At 46.0% G+C, this 10,591-nt stretch overlaps 1 pseudogene; it reads right to left on the bottom strand.

Moving 5' to 3' along the window:
* Positions 1–930: 930 nt before the first annotated feature.
* LOC117596560 (E3 ubiquitin/ISG15 ligase TRIM25-like) lies at positions 931–9,468 on the bottom strand (annotated as a pseudogene).
* Between the last annotated feature and the right edge of the window lie 1,123 nt (positions 9,469–10,591).

The following is a 10,591-nucleotide window of genomic DNA, read 5'->3' as shown; positions in this document are numbered from 1 at the left end:
GCAGGACATCGTCTTCACCAGCAGATGTTGCTCGTGTGCACCGTGAATAAAGCTTTAAATATCGAAGTTTTATTGACTACAATGCTTCAACAAATCTTTCCCTCAGTCTTCTCGTGTCAGTGTCTAGTTGTGAGAATGTAAAAGAAACCAAGTTTACTCATATTCACTGACTGATGCTCTGGAAAGTATCTTAAGTAATGATATATTAGTAATATTTCAATATGGTGATATCAGAATACACACTATACCTAAAAGCATAAGACACTGGAAATGTCTTGTAAAGAAAACAATGGATGATACGATTGTAATATTAAAAAAAATGAAAAATTCTGCTTTTGTCAAGTTCAGTGTAATGTGATCTTGTATATGATAAACTTACCTTTCCATATAGAGTGACATCTAATTGAATTTTTCTTCACAGCAGGAATCTAGGAAGCAGTGTCACGATCTTACACATCCTTCTCACAGACTCATTAGAATCCGGAGTGTATTGAGATTTTGATCACCTTTATTAGAGTTTATAAAATGTTTGCCAAAGTATTATTACCACATTACAAAGAATGATTATTACCTTTGTGTGTGTGTGTGTGTGTGTGTGTGTGTGTTTTGGTTGTACTTTTCAGAAGTACTTTGGTGCTCAGGAATGAAGACTGACAACCTTGAATCACTCTGTCACCGAGCAAATAAAGATTTCCAACATAGTCTTTCTCCAGCAGGAGAAATTACTAAATTACAAAGTATCGTTATTTTAGTCATAAAGCTTGAATGAATACAGAATTTCTAGAAATTATCATGTTTTATAATAATTTTTTCAAACCATTATATTTGGATAAACCTCTCCATAATTAGTAATCTTACTGAAATTATTAGATATATTTATTAAGACCTTTTATATAAGATCATTTGTGATACTTTCAACTCAAACAATTTTTACCTGTTACTGACCATAAAACACCAGATACATGTTATTTTGGATCAACCAACCCAAAACCCAGCGTACAGAGGCTGAGTGAATGTGGTGTGGACTCTGTGGAGGAGCTTCATCGTGTCAGAGACGCTGTAGAAGGACAGAGTTCCTGCACTGTGATCCACATACACTCCTATTCTGGAGGATGATGGAACTCTGAGATCAGCCTTAATGTTGTTGTGAAAGAAACTGAGAGAAGAAGAAGAAGAAGAAGAACACTCCAGACTCCAGGACTGATTGTTGTGTCCAAACAGACACTCATCACCCCGTCCTTTCCTGCTGATATCTTTATATGAGACTGATATGGACACAACACCTAACATACTGCTCCACTCCACCTCCCAGTAACAGCGTCCACACACACTCTCCTTACACAACACCTGAATCCAGTAATCAAATCTATCTGGATGATCAGAGTACTGCTGCTCTCTCTCACTGTATCTCACCGCTCTGTTCTTCTCAGACAGAATGATTTTACGATGTGCCGTGTTGGGATCCAGAGTCAGATACCAGAAATCTGAAATAAAATTTTTAAAATCTTGAATGTTTGTTTTATTCACAGAATATATTGTGAATATATAGTGAACAGATATTTTAAAGGGGATGAAACATCAGTTACAGAGAAGGAAATTACTTAAATTATATAAAAAACACACACACAAATTTTGATGTCTTACATGTGTGTGTGTGTGTGTGTGTGTGTGTGTGTGTGAGACGTACATTTCAGAAACTCGTCTCTGCTCTGTGGCTCTGAGGGTAAAATCTGAACATCTTCAAGACATTAATGTAAATCACTTGTGTGTAGATCAGAAATGTGTTTAGGTCACGTGTCCGACTTCAGTCTTGAAGCACCAGAGTGCAGAGTTTCTCAGCTCTAACACAAACTCATTCACATCAGCAGTTCATCATCAAGACTCAAATCAGGTGAGTGTTAAAAACTCTAAACTGTGCAGAGCTTTGGTGCTCAGGAACGAAGACTGACACCTTGACATCACTCAACATCACTCTGTCACTGAACGAGTAAAGACGTCCATCACTGTGTTTCTCCATCAGGAACAGCTCCTCTTACCTTGTGGAGGGATTTTACTGAATTCCTCCTCACAGAATTCCTAGAGTCTCTTCTTCAGGTCTGAGAGAGAATTCCTGACTCCATCAAATGAGAGATGTTGATGGACAGTGATGCTGGATGAGTTGTCATCTCCAGAAGAGACACAGAGAGACTGGAAACTCTACAGAGAGAAAAACAGAATGTAGAAGGAGAAAGAGAGAGGAACGAATGATCTCAGAGCAAATTAGACCAAAGACACACTTGTGATGTCAGACAGGGACATTTACTATTGCTTTAATGAGAGGTGTTTTAGAGAGTGTGTGAGGAACAGCTCTCTCTGTAGATCAGACAGTGAGTGTTACCTGGAGGAAATGGATGTGATCATGTGTCTGTGAAAGCTGCTTCAGCTCAGTGACTCTCCTCTGAAGATCAGCAATCTCCTGCTCCAGTTGCTCCAGGAGTTGTTCAGCTCGACTCAGTTCAGCTCAGTAAAGATCCTCTCACTGTCCTCCACTGCTGTCTGTGCACTGAGCTGTTAGGAGACACAGAGACACAAGATTTAAAGCTCCTCTATCATTCCCTGTTATGGGGCTAGGCGATAAGATGTTCAATCTTGTGCCCTGCTTGCCCGAGAGGACAATATATATAGTATGAGAGGAGCCAAGTGCAGAGACGGATCAAAAGACTCTGCCTAAAATGCAGCTACCTAAAGCGGGACACGAACCAGAGAGGTTGTAAACCCCAAGTTGTGACATTACCCACTGAGCTAATTTTACTGAACAGGATTTGTGAGTGTTGCAGTGCTTGTGAAACTGGATCGGGAAGCTGAGCTCCAATGGCTGAACTCAAAGTGCCGCAGCGCGGCGGAAAAACACAACTCAAAACTGGCCCTCCTTCTGGCCGAACTTAAAGGCACCAAATGAGACAAAATCTCTAACTTAAGATGGCTGAATCTTTATATGGGAGTGAGGACTCTCTGTCTGTCCTCCTCTTTAGTTTTGTGCCTACTTCCTCTTTAATCCTGAGCTCCCTTTTCTTTCTTTCCCTCAATAATTTCTCTCCCTTTCCTTTTCTTTCTAAACATAAATATTTTATTTTATTTCTTTTCTTCTTTTCTTTTTTTACATATCAAAATCACCGATCAGAGTAGCGTGGCGCTGCTCTGTTACCTGGCACAGATCTATGTCCGCACGCGGAGTGACGCAATCAGAGGGCTTATAAAGAGGCGCGGCCAGGTGCTGCACGTTTACGCTGATTACCTTCTTGAGATCAGGTGTCCGCGGATCTGGCTGAGAAGGCACCTGCCGCGTTACATTACCCCCCCTCTAGGAACGGCTCCTGACATTCCCATACCATGCCTGGTTCCTGCGGAATTCCCTGATGAGCGCCGGGTCCAGGATGTGCCAAGCTGGGACCCAGGAGCGTTCCTCTGGACTGTAACCTTTCCAGTCCACCAAGTACTGAGTGCCCCCCCGATGGCGGCGTGAGTCCAGGAAACGCCTCACAGTAAAGGCCGGGTCCCCATCAATAATACGAGGAGGAGGTGGGGATGGGTGGGTGGAAGTCACCAGGGGGCTGCACAGGAATGGTTTTAGACATGAGACATGGAAGGTAGGGTTGATTCTCATAGTGCGAGGGAGTGCTAGGCGGTATGCCACCGGATTGATTCTCCTAAGGATCTTAAAAGGCCCAATATACCGTGGGGCCAATTTCTTGGACTCTAGCCGCAATGGAAGGTCTTTGGTCACCAGCCACACCCACTGTCCTGGATGAAAGGTTGGGCCCAGACGCCTTTTCCGATTGGCAGCAAGGGTACTTCTCTGGGCAGCAGCTTGCAGGGATAATTTGGCTTTCTGCCAGATTCAGCGGCACCGGCGCACCATGTGTTCTGCTGCGGGAACCACCACCTCCTGTTCCTGCTCTGCAAACAAGGGTGGTGGATAGCCAAACTGGCACTCAAACGGCGACATACCTAGTGAGGAGTGCCAGAGAGTGTTGTGGGCATACTCCACCCACATGAGGTGCTCCGCCCAGGATGAAGGATTGGAGGAGGCCAGGCACCAGAGGGAGCATTCCAAATCCTGGTTGACTCTCTCGGTTTGGCCATTGGACTCAGGATGGAAACCTGAGGATAAACTAACTGTAGCCCCCAAGAGACGGCAGAAGGCTTTCCAGAATCGGCTGGTAAACGGTCGGAGACCAAGTCAGTCGGAAAGCCATGGACCCGGACCACGTGTTGCAGTAGGAGCTTGGCCGTCTCCTTGGCTGAAGGGACTCTGGGTAAGGGAATGAATTTACAGGCCTTTGAGAACCGATCCACGATGACCAGTATAACTGCCATCCCCTGGGACAATGGCAGACCTGTAACGAAGTCCAGTGAAAGGTGGGACCATGGGCGAGAGGGTATGGGGAGGGGATGAAGCAAACCAGATGGGCGAGTATGTGGCTCCTTGTTCTGCGCACAGACCTGACAGGCAGCCACATAGACCCGGACGTCCTTTTCCATATTGGGCCACCAGAAGCGTCGGCGCAAAAACTCCAGGGTTCTGGTGACCCCAGGGTGCCCTGCAAATGGAGATGTATGACCCCAAGACAGGGCCTGAGGCCGTATGGTCAATGGTACATACAGTTTTCCTGGGGGACCTCCACCCGGGTCCGGCTCCTCACAGAGCGCCGTGCGGATGGCTTCCTCCAGGCCCCAGCGCAAGGGAGCCACTATTCGGGGAGGGGAAATTATAGGCTCATGGCTGGGTTCCCGTGAGGGTATAACCCATTGCCTAGAGAGTGCATCCGGTTTAAGATTTTTGGACCCTGGCCTTTAAGACAAGACAAAGTTAAAACGTGTAAGAACAAGGACCACCTGGCTTGCCGAGGGTTCAGACGCTTGGCCTCCTGAATGTAGGCCAGATTTTTGTGGTCCGTCCAAATAAGGAACTGGTGCTTGGCACCCTCCAGCCAGTGCCTCCACTCCTACAATGCCAGTTTTACAGCCAGGAGTTCATGGTTCCCAACGTCATAATTCCTCTCTGACAGGGTTAGACGGTGGGAGAAGTATGCGCACGGATGTAATTTCTGGTCTGGCCCTGAACGCTGGGAGAGGATGGCACCCACTCCTATATCTGAGGCATCGACTTCCACTATGAACTGAGCCTCAGGATCAGGCATGTGCAGCACAGGGGCTGTCATCAATTTCCTTTTCAGGGTTTCAAAGGCTTGCTGTGCCTCTCTAGTCCACTTGAACCCAGCCTGGGTCTTCTTGGTCAGCGCGCTAAGGGGGGAAGCCAGGGTGCTAAAGTCCCGAATAAAGCGTAGAAAAAAGTTTGTGAACCCCAGGAAGCGTTGTACCAGCCGGAGTGAGGTGGGTTGTGGCCACTGTGTGACTGCCTTTACCTTGTCTGGGTCCATACTAAGTCTCCCTTGGGACACAACAAAGCCCAAGAAGGAGATAGTAGTTACATGAAACTGGGACTTCTCTAGCTTGACATATAGATGGTTCTGGAGGAGGAGCTGAAGGATCCGGCGTACATGAACCACGTGTTCCTCCCGCTACTAAAAATCAAAATGTCGTCTAGATAGACGAAGGCGTAATGGTTCAGGGCCTCCCGGAGGGCCTCATTAATGAACCGCTGGGGGCGTTCATCAGGCCAAAGGGCATCACCAAATACTCATAGTGCCCAGACAGCGTGATGAACGCGGTCTTCCACTCATCCCCTGCCCTGATGCGGATCAGATTGTAGGCGCTTTGTAGATCCAGTTTTGAGAAAATTTTCGCTTTCTGCAGGTGCTCAAATGCAGAATTCATCAAAGGCAGTGGGTACCTATCCTTCCGCGTCACGGCATTAAGGCCGCAGTAATCAATGCAAGGCCGCAGATCCCCTTCTTTTTTCTTGACAAAAAAGAACCCCGCCCCCACAGGGGAGGTGGATGGGTGGATAAACCCCAAGGAAAGGGCTTCTTTAATATAGTCCTCCATGGCTTGGTGTTTTGGGGGTGACAAGGAGAATAACCTGCCCCTAGGTGGAGCAGCCCCTGGGAGTAGGTTGATCGCACAATCAAAGGACCTATGGGGCGGCAGTGTCTGGGCCTTTTGTTTGGAGAAGTCCTCCTGGAGGTCCCAATAATCTTGGGGCACATGGGATAAATCGACTGGTTCCACAGTAGTTGGAGGTAGAGTGTGTGTTCCTTTGAGGCAGCTCTGGGAACACCTAGAGCCCCAAACAGAAATGGACCTGGTAGACCAGTCAATGCGGGGGTTATGTGCTTGAGGCCAAGGGAACCCGAGCACTAGGAGCAACTCAGGTACCCGAGTCACATAGAAGGTCAGTCGTTCTGTGTGGTGGCCTAACTGTAGAGTGACCAGTGACGTTTGGGTGGTTATGGGTCCCGAGCCTAATGGCCGCCCATCAAGTGCGATGAGGGGTATGGGATGGGGAAGTGGGTCTACTGGGAGCCCTAGTCTCTTGACTAGAGTCTCATCCATGAAATTGCCAGCCGCCCCTGAGTCAACGAAGGCCTGCAGACTGGTTTCTTTGCCTTCTCCCCAATCAATGACGACAGGAATGAAGAGGCCAGACGGGTGAGGAACAGTGTCTGGGGCCATCACAGGTCCCTCTTCCTGGGATGGCCCTAGCCTTTTGGCATCAGGGGGGGACAACGTGAACGCCAGTGACCCATCTGCCCACAATACAAACACCTATTCTCACTTCTACGAGCTTCCCTCTCGTGAGGGAAATTGCATTGCATGCCCAATTGCATAGGCCCTACCGAAGAGTCGTCAGACTCGGGCCCACGGGAGAGGCCTATGGAAGCCTGTCTGTACTTGTTAGCCAGCATGTTCCCTGTGGCTGAACGGTGTTCCCTGCGTCATTCACGCAGGCGGTTATCGATTCTGATTGACAAATCATATAATGCTTCTAGATCATCAGGAGGGTCATGAGTAGTCAGTTCATCCTTTAACTCCTCAGAGAGGCCTTGCACATATACAGCTAGGAGAGCTTGGGTATTCCAACCTGAGCTCGCCGCGAGAGTCCTGAACTCCACGGCATAATCAGCCACTGAGCGGCTACCTTGACGGAGCCGCAGAAGGGATGATGTCATGCCTCCCCCCGTGAGTGGATGGTCAAAGGTGCTCCTTAGTGCTGACACAAATGAATCCAGAGTGGGGTGGTCAGCTAATCTATTCTGCCACACTGCTGTGGCCCATGCTAGTGCTCTTCCAGTTAAGAGAGAAATCATAAAGGCGATCTTCGCCCTTTCAGATGGGAACTGGGAGGGCTGCATTTCGAACACCAGTGAGCACTGCATTATAAAACATACATTTCCCTGCATCTCCAGCATAGGGCTGGGGAGCGGGCAACCTTGTCTCAGCAGGGGTAGAGGGAGACTGAGTCATGGGCTGGGGTTGGGAGGTCGACCCACGGGTTGATTCTTGATCTGTATCCACTGGGGAAGTGGGTTGGGGCTGCAACATGGACTGAATCTGTGCAACCAGCTCAGACACACCCCGAATTTCTGAAAAGTGCCGCCAGAGCTTGCTCATGCTTCCCCAGAGCAGTGGCCTGACCGGCCACAATCTCCGCTATCCGTCCTAAATCCGCTGGTTCCGGTGTTGGTGCGGACATACTGTTATGGGGCTAGGCGATAAGATGTTCAAAAAGTGTCGCGCAGGCCCTGCTTGCCCGAGAGGACAATATATATAGTATGAGAGGAGCCAAGTGCAGAGACAAATCAAAAGACTCCGCCTAAAATGCGGCTACCTAAAACGGGACACGAACCGGAAAGGTTGTGAACCCCAAGCTGTAACGTTACCTACTGAGCTAATTTTATTGAACAGGATGTGTGAGTGTTGCAGTGCTTGTGAAACTGGATCGGGAAGCTGAGCTCCAACGGCTGAACTCAAAGTGCCGCAGCGCGGCGGAAAAACACAACTCAAAACTGGCCCTCCTTCTGGCCGAACTTAAAGGCACCAAATGAGACAAAATCTCTAACTTAAGATGGCTGAATCTTTATCTGGGAGTGAGGACTCTCTGTCTGTCCTCCTCTTTAGTTTTGTGCTTACTTCCTCTTTAATCCTGAGCTCCCTTTTCTTTCTTTCCCTCAATAATTTCTCTCCCTTTCCTTTTCTTTCTAAACATAAATATTTTATTTTATTTCTTTTCTTCTTTTCTTTTTTTACATATCAAAATCACCGATCAGAGTAGCGTGGCGCTGCTCTGTTACCTGGCACAGATCTATGTCCGCACGCGGAGTGACGCAATCAGAGGGCTTATAAAGAGGCGCGGCCAGGTGCTGCACGTTTACGCTGATTACCTTGTTGAGATCGCCGCGCTATAAAAGCCCGTGCAGGTGTCCGCGGATCTGGCTGAGAAGGCACCTGCCGCGTTACATTCCCTCTCTTACTGGGACTATAAATGACTCGGTGTCCATGTTGTGTGTGTTTCTAGGAGCAGCTCTGTCTCTGCTCACTGCTCACCTTTATAGTGTTCACAGCCTGTTTCAGCTCCTGCACCTTCTTCTGCTTCTCCTGGATTCTCTGCTGGGATTTCATCTGCTTCTCCTTTAACTCTCTCTGAGGACAAATCAATTATATCCATGAGATTATAAATTATGAGTGGGTAAATGTTAATGGTAGCTAAAGAGTTAAAGTTCTCTGTTTTGTGTGGACTAGTTTGCGTTGTAAAATGGGTGTTGGCTGATCAAAAGTTCACTCATCTGATCTGATTATGATTAACACTAGGTGAGGATACCTGTACTTAACATGCATGTAAACACATAATATTAAACTTTAATAAGCCATTTCACTATCGAATCATAATTTAAATCCTATAACTAAGTCATAGAAATATAATTAGGATGAGTTCTCACCACTTTCTCAGCTCTTCCTGCTGCAACTGATACAGTGTCGTGGCCTTTATGTTTATCCAACATGCACAAAGAGCAAATACATATCTGATCAGTATGGCAGTAGATCTTCAGCACTTCATCATGTTCAGAGCAGATCTTCTCTTGTGGTTCTGCTGAGGCTTCAATTAATGTGTGTTTTTTTAAACCAGGAATTTCAAGATGAGGTTTAAGATGAATTTCACAAAGAGAAGCCACACACATTGGACAGAACTTGACGGCTTTGTTTTTTCTCCCGGTGCAGAAATCACACTCCACATCTCCAGGTCCAGTGTAACAGTGAGCAGGAGAAGCAGCTTGGACTTTAGTCTTCTTCAGTTTCTCCACCACTTCAGCCAGCATGTTGTTTCTGTGTAGAACAGGCCTTGGAGTGAAAGTGTGTCTGCGCTGAGGACAGCTGTAGACACCCTTCTCATCCTCCTGATCCCAGCAGCCATTAATACACACCTTACAGAAACTGTGACCACAGGGGAGAGTCACCGGATCCTTCAGGAGATCCAGACACTGGACATTTGAACTTGTCCTGATCTACTGAAATACTGGCTTCAGCCATTTTCCCGAACTCACAGAGAGAGCGAGAGAGAGAGAGAGAGAGAGAGAGAGAGAGAGAGAGAGAGAGAGAGAAGCCTTTGTATACATAGCTGCAAACGTTAAAAATTTCTTATTGATACTAAAGATCTATCACTTACTAAGCTTTAAGTAATAGTGTATTTATGAAATGTATATCTTTAACAAGCTTTAAGTAATCTTTAACCACAAGCTTAAGTAATCTTTAACTACAAGCTTAAGTAATCTTTAACCACAAGCTTAAGTAATCTTTAACCACAAGCTTAAGTAATCTTTAACCACAAGCTTAAGTAATCTTTAACCACAAGCTTTAAGTAATCTTTAACTACAAGCTTTAAGTAATAGTGTATTTATGAAATGTATATCTTTAACAAGCTTTAAGTAATCTTTAACTAAAAGCTTTAATAAACAGTGTATTTATGAAATGTATATCTTTAACAAGCTTTAAGTAATCTTTAACTACAAGCTTTAAGTAATAGTGTAGTTATGAAACGTATATCTTTAACTACAAGATATCATAATCATATCTCATCATGTCCATTATTCAGCTGAGTCCTGCTGTGTCCTGGAACAAGACCTTCGTCTCTAAACTGCTCCAGTGTTGCTGGAATGAAGATCTCGAACACCTCCAAGCTGCTTTAGACACCATCATCATCACCTCCACACGGTTTCCATCAATACCTGCTGCTGTTCCACACAATCACCAGAAGAGGGAGGAAAAGACTTACAAATATTAGTGCTGAGGGAAACATAGTGAGACACTTTTACACACTTTACACGGAAAATGAGAGATACTTTTAGACGTTGGAAAATATGACAGGAAATAACTTGGATAATCTAAAATTGCATGTGGCACCTTTGAGTTGATGCTATGATTCACTTTCAAGTAGTGACCTTGTGGAAAAACAGGAAAGAAACTCATAAGAGGTCTGATAAACTGCACCAGAATGTCTCATGACACAGTCCAGTGCTGTCAGCTATTTTCAGTGGAAAGCAGCTTAATTCATGCTGATAACTTTGTGACATTTTCGACTAACTTGCATATTTTCTGAACTGTCATGATCATTTGCATGTCAAAACAAGATTTTCCGAAAGCCAGTGTGGAAGAA

The sequence above is a fragment of the Pangasianodon hypophthalmus genome, chromosome 30 (genome assembly GCF_027358585.1).
Source record: "Pangasianodon hypophthalmus isolate fPanHyp1 chromosome 30, fPanHyp1.pri, whole genome shotgun sequence".
Lineage (NCBI taxonomy): Eukaryota > Metazoa > Chordata > Actinopteri > Siluriformes > Pangasiidae > Pangasianodon > Pangasianodon hypophthalmus.
This window is presented reverse-complemented; position numbering and strand designations above follow the sequence as displayed.